Source organism: Leptodactylus fuscus, chromosome 4 (genome assembly GCF_031893055.1).
Source record: "Leptodactylus fuscus isolate aLepFus1 chromosome 4, aLepFus1.hap2, whole genome shotgun sequence".
In the NCBI taxonomy this organism is placed as follows: domain Eukaryota; kingdom Metazoa; phylum Chordata; class Amphibia; order Anura; family Leptodactylidae; genus Leptodactylus; species Leptodactylus fuscus.
This window is the reverse complement of record NC_134268.1, coordinates 160705033-160717386: the sequence shown is the minus strand read 5'-3', so window position 1 is coordinate 160717386 and position 12354 is coordinate 160705033. Positions and strand designations below refer to the sequence as shown.

Genomic DNA, 12354 nt, shown 5'->3' with positions numbered 1-12354 from the left:
TAATAAAACATGGCATGAAGTAGGGGAATGAAGTGACCTATCACTTGCTGTTAGAAGCTCAAGAAAGTTACAAGGAATTTATTGTCTATGAATGTGTTGTTAGCAATTTCCTCAGTTAAGATATTTTAGGAAATTGTCGTTTAAAAGGGGTTATTTGGGGAATAATAAAGCTTAACCAGTGCAATCCCTGTACTAGCATTATTACTACTGCAAATCCTGGTCCTGGGAATCTGAAATTTGGTTCCTGTGTCCCCTGCTCATGACCAATTCCATTCAACTTAATGAATCTGTGGCCTGAGTCTGGGAGCAGTCGCTAAAGTCACAGACTCGGAGAGGTTACATGTGAGACTATACAGTAGTGACAAAGCTTAACCACAGAAGGGAATGTATATATTAAGATTTATTACTCACCGGATAACTCCGTCAATATCTGGTATAAATGATTTCTAGGAAGACATACAGTTTATGCAACTAATGTATGCACAACAATTACACATGTTCACATCAACTGTGAATTAATAGTAAAATAAGATTAACAGTCAATGCACACTATTACTGGAATTCAAGGAATAGCTGAAACTCACATATGCAATATTGTATAATGAACTGAAAAAAAAAAACAGAACAAGCCAAGCTAAGCGGCGAATAGCATATGTTGTAGGTTATAGGGTGGTGTAGTAGTTCCCTCTAGTGGTAAGCTTCATTTGTAGTAGTGGTAAGGGTTTAAGTTGTCAGCACTCGCATCTTCTGTTCTTAAGAGATACACAAGTAATATTATATAAAGCATCTTCATACAATGAATAAAACATACTTAGAATATGAATTGTTCCTACCAAGTTCATCTGCAGTTGAGTTAGTCCATATAGGAAAGATAAGGTTCTTTATGCTACATGTGAAATAATATTGTAGTTTGCTTTCTGTTATCTTCCACAGCTTTACATCTAAACCTACTAAAACTATCATAATGTTACATCTGCACAGAGATAGATGTATCACTTTAGTTTTGTCATTTAACAATGCATTCACAGCCATCTTCATATCACAGAATATAATAAAACAGGCGTTCCCTTCAAAAGAACACATTAGCCATTTATGTCCTTTTTAGTACATTATTGATATACTATGTCCATTTTGCTATGTTCTTGTCACTGTGTGTAATTCTACTAATATTATAAATGTGAACGTTTGGATGTTAATTTCTCGATCACGCAAAAAAACAGCTGAACGGATTTGGATGAAATCTGGCACATAGATAGTTTGTAACCTCGATTAACACTTAGGCTTTTTATCCTGATAAATGACATGGCTTCACAACTGTTATGAATTTATTAAACTGCTCTTGGCAGCATTATCTAAGCTAATGGCAGGTTGCTGATAAAGCCAGGTCTGTTATCTCTCTATGTAAACCAACAGCTAAAACTGAGTCCATTGTGTGCAAGCATGATCTGATGTGCTCCAGGCAGTTTTCTCACAAACCCCTTTAATCCACATTGGCAGTTTGCCAATTTTAAACATGACGGGAAAAAGAAAATCTAATCTGTCGCAAAATTCTAAAACAAGAGCTGTGAAGGTAGCCAGAAGTCAATAGACTTCTCCTCAAGCGGAGCTCAGGGGGATCATTAATGCCAACAGCACACTCATTATATGGCGTCCCTGTGAGCTGCTGAAATTCTGGACAATCACGGGCACAGCACGAGTAACGCGTTCAGCGGCAGGCCAACTTGACAACTGCTAAAACGCCGGAGCAGGCGGATCATCGACGCCAACAACACACTCATTATATGACATCCCAGCCAGCTGCTGAGATTCTGGAACAATCACAGGCACGGCACGAGGAACAAGTTCAGCAGCAGGGCAGCTTGAGAGATGCTGAGATGCCGAAGCAGGCAAACCATTGACAGCAGCAATTTGCTGAATATAGGCGGATCATCGTAGCCAACAACACACAGACGAAGTCGGACAGAGGCTGGTATACTATAAAGCATATTCTTTTATGTAATTTAATAAATAAGATTTCCCATATCTGTTGTGCCTCTGTAGTTAGAGTTTCTCTGATCTTTAGTTGAAAAAAATCTAAAAGGAAGTCCAGGCTCATTTGCCTTAGTAAACATGAATCAAGTGATTGACATTATCTTGCTCACTGGTGGATTGGCTTCTTGTATTTTTGTAATTTTCATGTCTTGAACATTGTCTTCCTGGTGCTCTTGTGGAGGGATTGTGCTTTAAATACAGCAGCCAATCTGAAAAAGTAGAGCTGCATTGGAAGTCTGTATGGGAACCAATCTGCAGGGAGAGCTTTTGAGGCAACACGATTTGGGATTTTAGACTTCTGCAATTTCCTACTAGAAGATGAAGCTAACCTGTGGTCCCTGATAATAAATGTGCCTTAAAGATAACCTATCATATGAAAAATGTTGCTTATTCTGCAAACAATGCAGACTGATATAAAGACTTATAGGAAAAGATTCCGTATAATATGTCATATATTTATTGAAATCACTGTTTTTTTAAATTGACAAGTCAAGGAGGAGGTCCTATCAGTGACTGACAGCTATCTCTGTATTCAAAGCCATAAAGGGAAGGTTAAAGGAATGGATAACTGAGAAGTTATACTAATCTATATATTAATCACCTAACCTCTATAGCATGGTGCCTACAGACTAAACAGCATTTTTCATGTGACAGATTCTCTTTAAGAGAACTAAAAAGCAACCAATCAGTCAATACTGAAGAAAATAAACAGTAAGCATGCGTGGTCTATATGTAACGGTCTATACATGTGAGAACAAATACAGTTCCTAATTTATCATGTATGCAGATATAAAAGAGATAAATCTGTCCTGTAACCGTTTCTTTTGTGCCTTGTAGTAAAGCACCAAATTATACAAACCTATAGATACCATATAAGTGGTAAATTCAGCTCTGTATATCTGATATTTACATATCACATATGTGCCAAATTAATTTTAGGGGGTTGAGCCATTAATGACCCTGATCTTCTATCCACAGAATAAGGCAGTTTCGGACTGACCCACCAGAGGACCAGAGGCCACATCACTAATGGAAAGGGGCCCAGTGTCATATGCTGTATTTACATGCTGCGGGGACCCTTTCAAATAGAAGCCTACCAGGGGAGGTAAGTAAAAATTACAAACACTTATACTCACCTCCCCTGAGGGTCCAGAGGTCTCTGTCATCTTCTGGCCTGCTCCGGCCTGTGGCTAATATCGCACCCCCTGGGTCACTGCTGAAACCCAATCACATGACACTAGCGCTACTCACATGAACACTGAGGCCCAATCACAGGCCTCAGTCAGTGTGTGATGTCAGTCACAGGCCTGAAGGGGATTCCAGAGACAGCCGTACATTGCAAGGATGCCCCGGAGTGGTGAGGCAAGGTGAGTGTAAGTGTTATTTTTCCTTACTTCCCCTGGGACTCCATTTATTATAGTATACTAATAGCCCCAAATGAACCGGAGGACCAAACCTCACAATTTTTCTTCTAAACTAATTTCATGGGGTGCAACTAAATCAGTTCAAGGCTATTGGAAGTATTTTATACTGTGTGGAGACACATTTTCAGGAGCATATTATACTGTATGGTGCCAATGTGGGGCAATGTGCTGTGGAGGGAAGACTCTGGGAAGTATATTATATTGTATCTGGTGGCCACTGTGGAGCATTATACTGGGGGACCTCAGCAGAGTATATTATTCTGTGTGGGGTCACTGTGGATCATAATACTGTGTATGATCACTGTGGAACATTATACTGGGGGAGGAGGCTCTGGGGAGCATATTATACTGTGTGGGGCTGCTGTGGAGAACTATAATGGGGTCCTCTGAGAAGTATGTCATACTGTGTAGGACCACTGTGGAGCATTATACTGGGGGTCCTCTGGGAAGTATATTATACTGTTTAGGACCATTGTGGAGTATTATGTTGGGAGGCTTCATTGTCACATTTTATACTGTATAGAGCCATTGGGTGAATTGTACTAGGGGGGCTTTGGGGTGTATACTATTCTTTTTGGGGCCCGTTGTAAGGCATTGTACTGGAGGGGGCTCTAGGGAGTATATTTTACTGTTTGGGGCAGTTGTGGAACATTGTTTTGGAGGGGATCTCTGGGGAGTATATTATACTGTGTGGGTCCATTGTGGAGCATTACACTTTGTGGGGGGAGGGTGCTCAGGGAGCTTTTTTTTTTTATACCATGTGAAACTTTATATGCCATGTGCAGCGTACACATTATAATGTATGTGGGGGAATTGGTGAGCTTTATAAACCATGTGAAGCATTATACTGGGTCAGTGCTGGCGAACTTTATACTGTGCTGGGTCCAACAGGCCACTTATATATACTAAGTAGGGGCCACAGCCCAGGAAACTGTCAGATACTTCAGGAAAAGGGAGTCCAAAATTTGTCAGAACTGAGTTCCAAAATTTGTGACAGCAGGCATGTGTGCTATGCATGCATCACAGCTCTCTCACTATAATCTTGCACTTACGTGTACTGCTCTATGGCCATGTCATTCCCCAAACAGTACTGTGCATGAACTTACCATGTAGCTATCAGGACAATTACACTACTATAGGGGATGACGATACTACGAAAACACTCAGTGATGCACAGGGTTAGTTGGTGGGTACAGTACATATGCAAGATTTCAGTGAAGAATCTGTGATGTAGGTACCAGGAAAGTTCTACGTGGGCTCCCAGAACAAATTTCTTTGGTGGACCCTGGGCATCTCAGTCTGACATTAGATAGGGGATAACATCAGTCACACAGTGATCAGGAGAATGGGCGCTGAAAATCCCTTCTGTGACCAACAGTGACTTCAGTCTCGGAAGCCCCACAAGGTGAAATTCAGCGCCTATTATGACAAAGTTAATAAGAGATTTTTGTAATTTCTTGGATAGCTACTGTATTAGTGCCATTACATAGTCCAAGAGGTCTACACTACAAAATTGTTGTTTGTGAACATTTTAGGTCAATATAGTTAATGATAGATTTTTGTAATTTCCTGGCCAACTATTGATGCCATTACATAGTCTGATATAGCAGAGTTACCGGCACTTATATTATGTGATGAGAAAAAGAATAACCAGTCTAAACTAACACTACAAAAGTCTTGTGAGTGAACATTTTGGGTCAATAAAGTTAATAAAAACTGGTCAATGAAACAGAAAAACTGTTTAGCCAACATGAAAGCAAATACGAAATCCTATAAAACTGGAAGCATCAATTCATCTTATACTGAGATGTGAAATTTCTCTGTATATGAGTGATTTTTATATCCCTGTTCACACTGGCATACTGACACTGGTAATTATTTAAGCCATTAAAGTAATGATGGATTTTTTGAATAATGGTTCCTAATGGATCCTAGTGGATTCAATTGACTTCTAATGGGGTGGGCAGATTACAATTTTGTTTATAGGAAAAAAATATGGGCAGCACGCTGGCTCAGTGGTTAGCACTGCAGCCTTGCAGCACTGGAGTCCTGGGTTCAGATTCTGCCCAGGACAACACCTGCAAGGAGTTTGTATGTTCTCCCCGTGTTTGCGTGGGTTTCCTCTGGGTACTCCAGTTTCCTCCCACACATCAAAGACATACTGATAGGGAATTTAGATTGTTAGCCCTATATGGGACAGTGACTGTCAATGTCTGTAAAGTGCTGCGGAATATGATGGGACCCCCAACGCTTACTTGTAATGTGGTGAGAATCTAGCAGTAAGTGTTCAGTTTCTAGAGACATAAAGCACTGTATAGGTTTTGTTGAAATCATTGGGCTGTCCACATAGTACACGTATATACTAAGTCACACAGACACTGGTCTTTGCTCTAATAAAGCCAATATATTATTGCAGAACTCCCTTATTAGTATCGGATATTGGTTTTCTAAACCAACCAACCCCTTTACATTAAATAAAAAGAATGATTTACATCATAAATCCTAAGAAATACAGATACATATAAAGTCATACACGGGGTATGCAAATAATGTCCTTTGCAATACTTTGCTATGTGCAAAACCCAGGCTAAAATATTTATGTTATTCCACAAGCCTGTTCCCCTCCACATATAATAGGGATACAGGACTCTCCTGCATACCGCAACAGTGTTCATTTACATGTGACCTGGAAAAAAACCTGAAATACTAAGGGATTCCCTTGGGAAGGTCCAAGTTCTATGCGCAGCTATTGTGTAACAATATATACACTGCAGATAATTCCCAATTCTATGGAGAATGGATATTTTTGATTATCATTTGGAGTCAAGGCCATTTACTAGCGTAAGTCTCTTCTATACCAGCTAGCTGACATTTCCATGGCTACTATATCCAAAGAAAATAGTTCAAATGCTTTTCTGATTGTCTTGGGAAGTGAAAATACCTTTTATTGTATTAACAACAGTCTAGTGTCTCGGTATTGAAAAACACATTATTGGTTGAGACAGGAGAATTTCCCTTTGCCCTAACATCTTCCTAATGTGATAGTAGCCAGTGAGCTACATACTATACAGTATATTAATAATACAGCATCCAGTGTTACATATTCATGGCTCCAGTGATCTGGGTATATTACTGGGAAATAGCTGTGGACTGTAGTCTATAATGTGAGGATTGTAGATTGTATTACATATGGTGTAATGTATACTGTACAGTATATTGTACAGTATGAGGATATTAGAGTTCCCCAAGGCCAATTAACATGGTAAAAAAAAGTCAAGAACATGCTCTTCACTAGCAGCCCCTTCTACATGTACAGTATTTTAGACATAAGGTACAATGCTGATATCATACGCTATATATCTTTTATAGTACATACAGTTGCACTCTATGCAGCATACATAGGGAAAGTAGAACAGAAAATAGATGATAGGTAGATAGATAGATAGATAGATAGATAGATAGATAGATAGATAGGAGATAGATAGATAGATAGATAGATAGATAGATAGGACATAGACAGGTAGGAGATAGATAGATAGATAGATAGATAGATAGATAGATAGATAGGTGGATAGATAGATAGATAGATAGATAGATAGATAGATAGGTGATAGATAGATAGGTAGATAGATAGATAGGTGGATAGATAGATAGATAGATAGATAGATAGATGGATAGATAGGTGCATAGATAGATAGATAGATAGATAGATAGATAGATAGATAGATAGATAGATAGACAGACAGGTAGATAGATAGATAGATAGATAGATAGATAGATAGATAGATAGATAGACAGATAGGCGATAGACAGATAGATAGATAGATAGATAGATAGATAGATAGATAGATAGGAGATAGACAGGTAGGAGATAGATAGATAGATAGATAGATAGATAGGTGCATAGATAGATAGATAGGTGCATAGATAGATAGATAGATAGATAGATAGATAGATAGATAGGTGCATAGATAGATAGATAGATAGATAGATAGATAGATAGATAGATAGATAGGTGCATAGATAGATAGATAGATAGATAGATAGATAGATAGATAGATAGATAGATAGGTAGGTAGATAGATAGATAGATAGATAGATAGATAGATAGATAGATAGATAGATAGATATGATATAGAAGGATAGATAGATAGATAGATAGATACAAAATCTTGGGTAACTGTAAAACCATCACAGGGGTGGTCGTCTCAAAGAGGTGGTCTTTTGGAAGAGGGGGTGTGTGATTCACTATATATATATATAACGTCTGTAAATAAACTCTTATGTAGTCTTAATTCTCTAAACAGTATAAAGCCCTTTTAGAAACTGTTATACATATATTAAAGGGTTATTGGCACTTGTAATATTCGATTCAGGTCTGCTATTCTCTTGCTTTTTACCCGAAATAAGAATGGATCATAGGAGAGATAAGGGTATTGTTTTTACTTTCACTGTAACTGATCTCTCGTAAGCTTACGTGAAATGACCCTTATAATATCCCATCTCCCAAGAGACAGAACTTACAATGGAAGTTCTGACCTACATAGTGTCAAAGACTGTGAAGTACGAAAGAAACCTGTTCAAGTGTTGATAGGTCTTCTTGGGAAATGGTCAGCGGCCTGATGAAAACTGAGAATGAAAGTAGTTATACTACTGTTACTTCCCATATCCTACAAATTCAAGAGCTCTCCCAAAGTCAGCCATAGTCCTACAGTACCGTATATAATAAGCTTTCTTATTATTGTATATATTTTGCTACCTCTTACCCACATGCAACTATATCAACCATAAAATATATACAACATACAATACAGGAAGAGGGGTAACAGATGATACATAGTCACAGTCTACAAAGCACTGCCACAGATACAGTATATTGCTTTAAAGGAGTTTACACCCTATCCACAGTGTCTCATTGCTAAGGGTCCAACCACTGGGACTAGCAGTGATCATGAGAATGGGGGTCTGCCATCACCCCATGTGAAATATTCCATTCACTTCTATGGGACTGCAGATCACCATCGTTTAGACACTTAGACCCTATCCTGTGGAGATAAAAGAAACCCTTCAAGAAGTTCTTTAGGTTCATGTCTGAAGTAAGCATTTCAGGTATTCTAAGACAGGGTGTACCTTCTTGGAAAACCCTTTCAAGACTTGGCTCAAGGCTATATGGAAATATATAGGCCAATAGCTGGGTGCACGTCGCTCATGTACAAACTGTAGGGTGCCATCGCTCTTTAGCTGTTATACAGTTATATGGTAAATCATCTTCAAAGTAAATTTCCCATATAACCTCCTATTAGCCATCCTCTAATTTTATAAACCACATATTCTGTGTAATGTGGGCCAATTGCCCCATAAGATTGCCAAATCCAATGTATGTGGTCACTTTAGGCAAGTGATAAACCCATCTCACATTTACCCTATTTCTCAGTTCAGGTGAAGTTTTTACCATATGACGGTATAAATTATCTGTCTCATTTCTAAACTACTTGATACGAGATTAAATATGAAAACTTTAATTTGGGTAAATTCTATCTAAACAGCCACAGGAAGTAAATGAGAAGTGCTAGTTTTCTCTCAAGTATACTTCATGCATAAAGTGTTCTTTCCATTCGGAGCTCTGTAAATATGTTTTAATGAAGGAGAACAAGCTAATAATTGCTGGGCTGGGGAACATACTCTCTATTAGATGCTGAGAAAATGTATGGTAATGAAACCGCTGATCTGACGAGTAAATTAATCTGCCATACAATGTAATATTATGGCTTTCACTATAGTAACCTGCAAAGCATCGCACATTACTGGACGAAAATTCCAATATTAGATAAGTTTTATAACCCGAGCCTTCCCTGTGCAGTCTTTACACAGCACCGCTTTATTAACACATGCACAGCATTGGACTTATTGGGTTTTCTGACTAATAACACTTACCTATTATCTACAGTATTGAGAAGAGTCTGCTAAGTGGGGTTCGGAGAAGGAGTTGCCCTGATTCTCTAAGTAAATTGAGCAGTGGTGCTCATGTGTGACCCCATTCTCTACTCATTTATAAGGGATTGACCAACTCATTGGGTACACGACAGAAGTGGATAGAGCACTGGTCCACCATCGCTTCACACCCGCATGAAACTTAGGGACCCATTCTCGTTCTCTAGCTCCAGCAGTTGCACCTCCAACAATCGAACACTTATCTTATTCCTTGTGGATATCAGATTAAGTGTTATTAATAGGAAAAGCACTTTAACTGAGCTTTATGGAAAAGAAGCAACAACACATTTCAGTATTATATGGCGCCATATGACAAACAGAAGTCAGATTTTAGGTACTGTATTCCAAGGACTAAGGAGAAAGGCAGAGCTATGGAAGGGAATACGCCCTCAGCTTCCCATTGCTCTCTGTCAATATGTCTATATGTGGATGAGCAATGGTAAATAAAATATACGTTCTCCACTATTGGACAACCATTTTCATTCTCCATGTGGAACGTTATTTATGATCTCCGTTGTTTGCACTTGCAACCTTTTATTGCAAAAATAACCTATTTTTAATGCATGTTGCCCTTGACTTTAGGTAAGTGTTGGCAGGAAGGCATTCATTACAATAACAAACATTGATAAACCTGTGAATCAGCAAAGAAAGCCATGTACTGTATATATCATGTCACTGAGCACTAATAGCTAGTGACAAATCCAGCGCACAGACACAGGAGAAGGCTGAGCAGTGTGTGTGATGCCACCGAGAGCTGAGGCAAGCAACAATCTCTGATTCACCTGTATCACCCTCTCTCACACATCCCAAGGTGCGATTCACTCCAGACATGAACATTTTCTATATGTAGTGTCTGATCACACTACACTTTGTTCTCAGGGAGACAGAAGGTGTTGGATATGACACTATTTTATGCTGCCTTAGGTACCACTTACACAAGGTACACAGTACAGCTATAATGTCTATGCAGCAGCATGCACATATGGCCAGCTGTTGATGTTGTGATGAATAGTGGAACTACTCATCCTCGGTATAGCATAGTGAAGATCCTTCTCCTTTCCTTGGAGTTGCTTCTTATGTTTGACATAAGTAAATAAATCCATGTTCTGCTGTCAGTAGGAATTGAACATTTCTGATTTACTTTCCACTCTGTAAATAATTCGATGCAATATGAATGAAGGGGGCTGTTTCATCCATCACTTATATAATTGTTTTCTCTTGTTTTTTCTTGCGCATCGCTGTAACATCCCACAACTAAACAGATCACATAAAACTCTTAACCTACTTGTGCCAATAGACAACAAGCAAGATTTGGAAGGTGTAGATTTTTCTTAACCCAAAGTGTACTGTCCCAAATCTATATAATATGTTCATAGATTATTTCAGAAAGTTTGAGACCTGGTGGTCATTTCTTATATAGACTGATATATAGGAGCCAGTTATATCAGTAACACCATAATGCACCCTGACCCTATATTATGGGTAGTGATGCTGCCTGCTGGCATGCACATTATTGCGTGCATGATGGCGTCTATACTTATTTTGGACACATACAAGGATATCCACCTATAGACTCGTAGTATAGCGGATCCGATTTTACCCTATAACTCTTTCATGCTTTATACATTGATCTAATATCATTCTGTAGCTTCACAAGCAAATTGAGGATATTTTACTCCAGATGACAAACTCATCTCCTCTATATTGACAAATTCAGCATTTTCATACATCTGCGGCGATGTGTGTAAAGACATATATGCTATGGGAATCCCTGGTCTATTTTAAGAAGAGTACGTTGAAAAACGTATATAACAAAAAGTAGCCCAGAAATAAAGTCCATATGTTGTTCTCCACTCAGCGATGAGATTCACATAATATTATCAAATTACATCCAATCCAGATTAATAAATGGACAGGATGGGCTATATCTGTCACTCCGCATTACTCCCAACACCAGCAATGAAAAGGGGATTTAATAATTTAAAGGAATCCCCAGCCAGGCTACAGTACTTGCAGTAAAAGTGTAATACAATGATGCAAAATCTACTTCAGTGCTTTCTATGGAGGTGTATACTAGTTTACTACAGAATAATGTCATTTTACAGCACGGATGTGCGAGGCTAAATATACACTACTGATAATAAAAAGGTTACATTGGAGATCACATTACATCGCCTTTAGCTGGGATGCGGCGTCCTTAAAGCTAAAGGGAAAAGTAAGCAAAAAATGGGCAAAGCTAAAAGTGATAATAAGACATTTATAAAAGTTCATATTGACTGTAAATTAAAGAATAACCTGAATTATTATTTCCAATAACCTACCTGCGTGTAGCAATAAAGTGAAGATGCAGCTAGTCCTTGTGTGGGTTATAAAGTTCCTTGCCTGTAGCTCTCTTCCAGCCCCTGTAGTTACATAAGGAAGATGATCTTGTAAGCAGAGGAGTTTGAAGATACCTCTGGAAATCCCATCTCCATTCTCAGAGCCTGAGGAAGGTGAGGGTTGCCTGGGGCACTGCAGCTGTTCCAAGATCTTAGGAGTGCTGATGGAGCCACTCAGGAGGGAGAAGGAGATGTGGAGTGGAGAAAGTGGGATGGAAGGAGTGAGAGGTCTGTGGTAAGAAGAGAGCACATACAATGAGAACAATCCACCTTCACTAGCTCATCACAATCTCATGCTAGTTCCAGCAGCTCTCCAGAACACTAAGCCCAAGCGCCCTCTAGTGGATGCTTTTAATTATGACAGCTGAAATGAGCAGCTAAATTCCCATGGGTGACCCTTAAATAGTCGCATGCTGTATACACACTTTAGCTAGACTTTACTAAAGCCTTGAAGCCGGAGAAACGAGGAAGAAATACACTGCCATAGCAGTGCTATTATATAAGTGTGAATGGATACAGAAATCAGATTA

The 12354-nt window shown here is 38.9% G+C and overlaps 1 protein-coding gene across 1 annotated transcript in view; it reads right to left on the bottom strand.

Annotated features, from left to right (window-relative positions):
• CPNE4 (copine 4) overlaps positions 1-12125 on the bottom strand; it is a 301821-nt gene extending 289696 nt beyond the window's left edge. Inside the window, exon 1 of the mRNA XM_075271282.1 lies at positions 11768-12125. The gene's annotated coding sequence lies outside the window, so the exon portion shown is untranslated. The remainder of the gene's footprint in view (positions 1-11767) is intronic.
• Between the last annotated feature and the right edge of the window lie 229 nt (positions 12126-12354).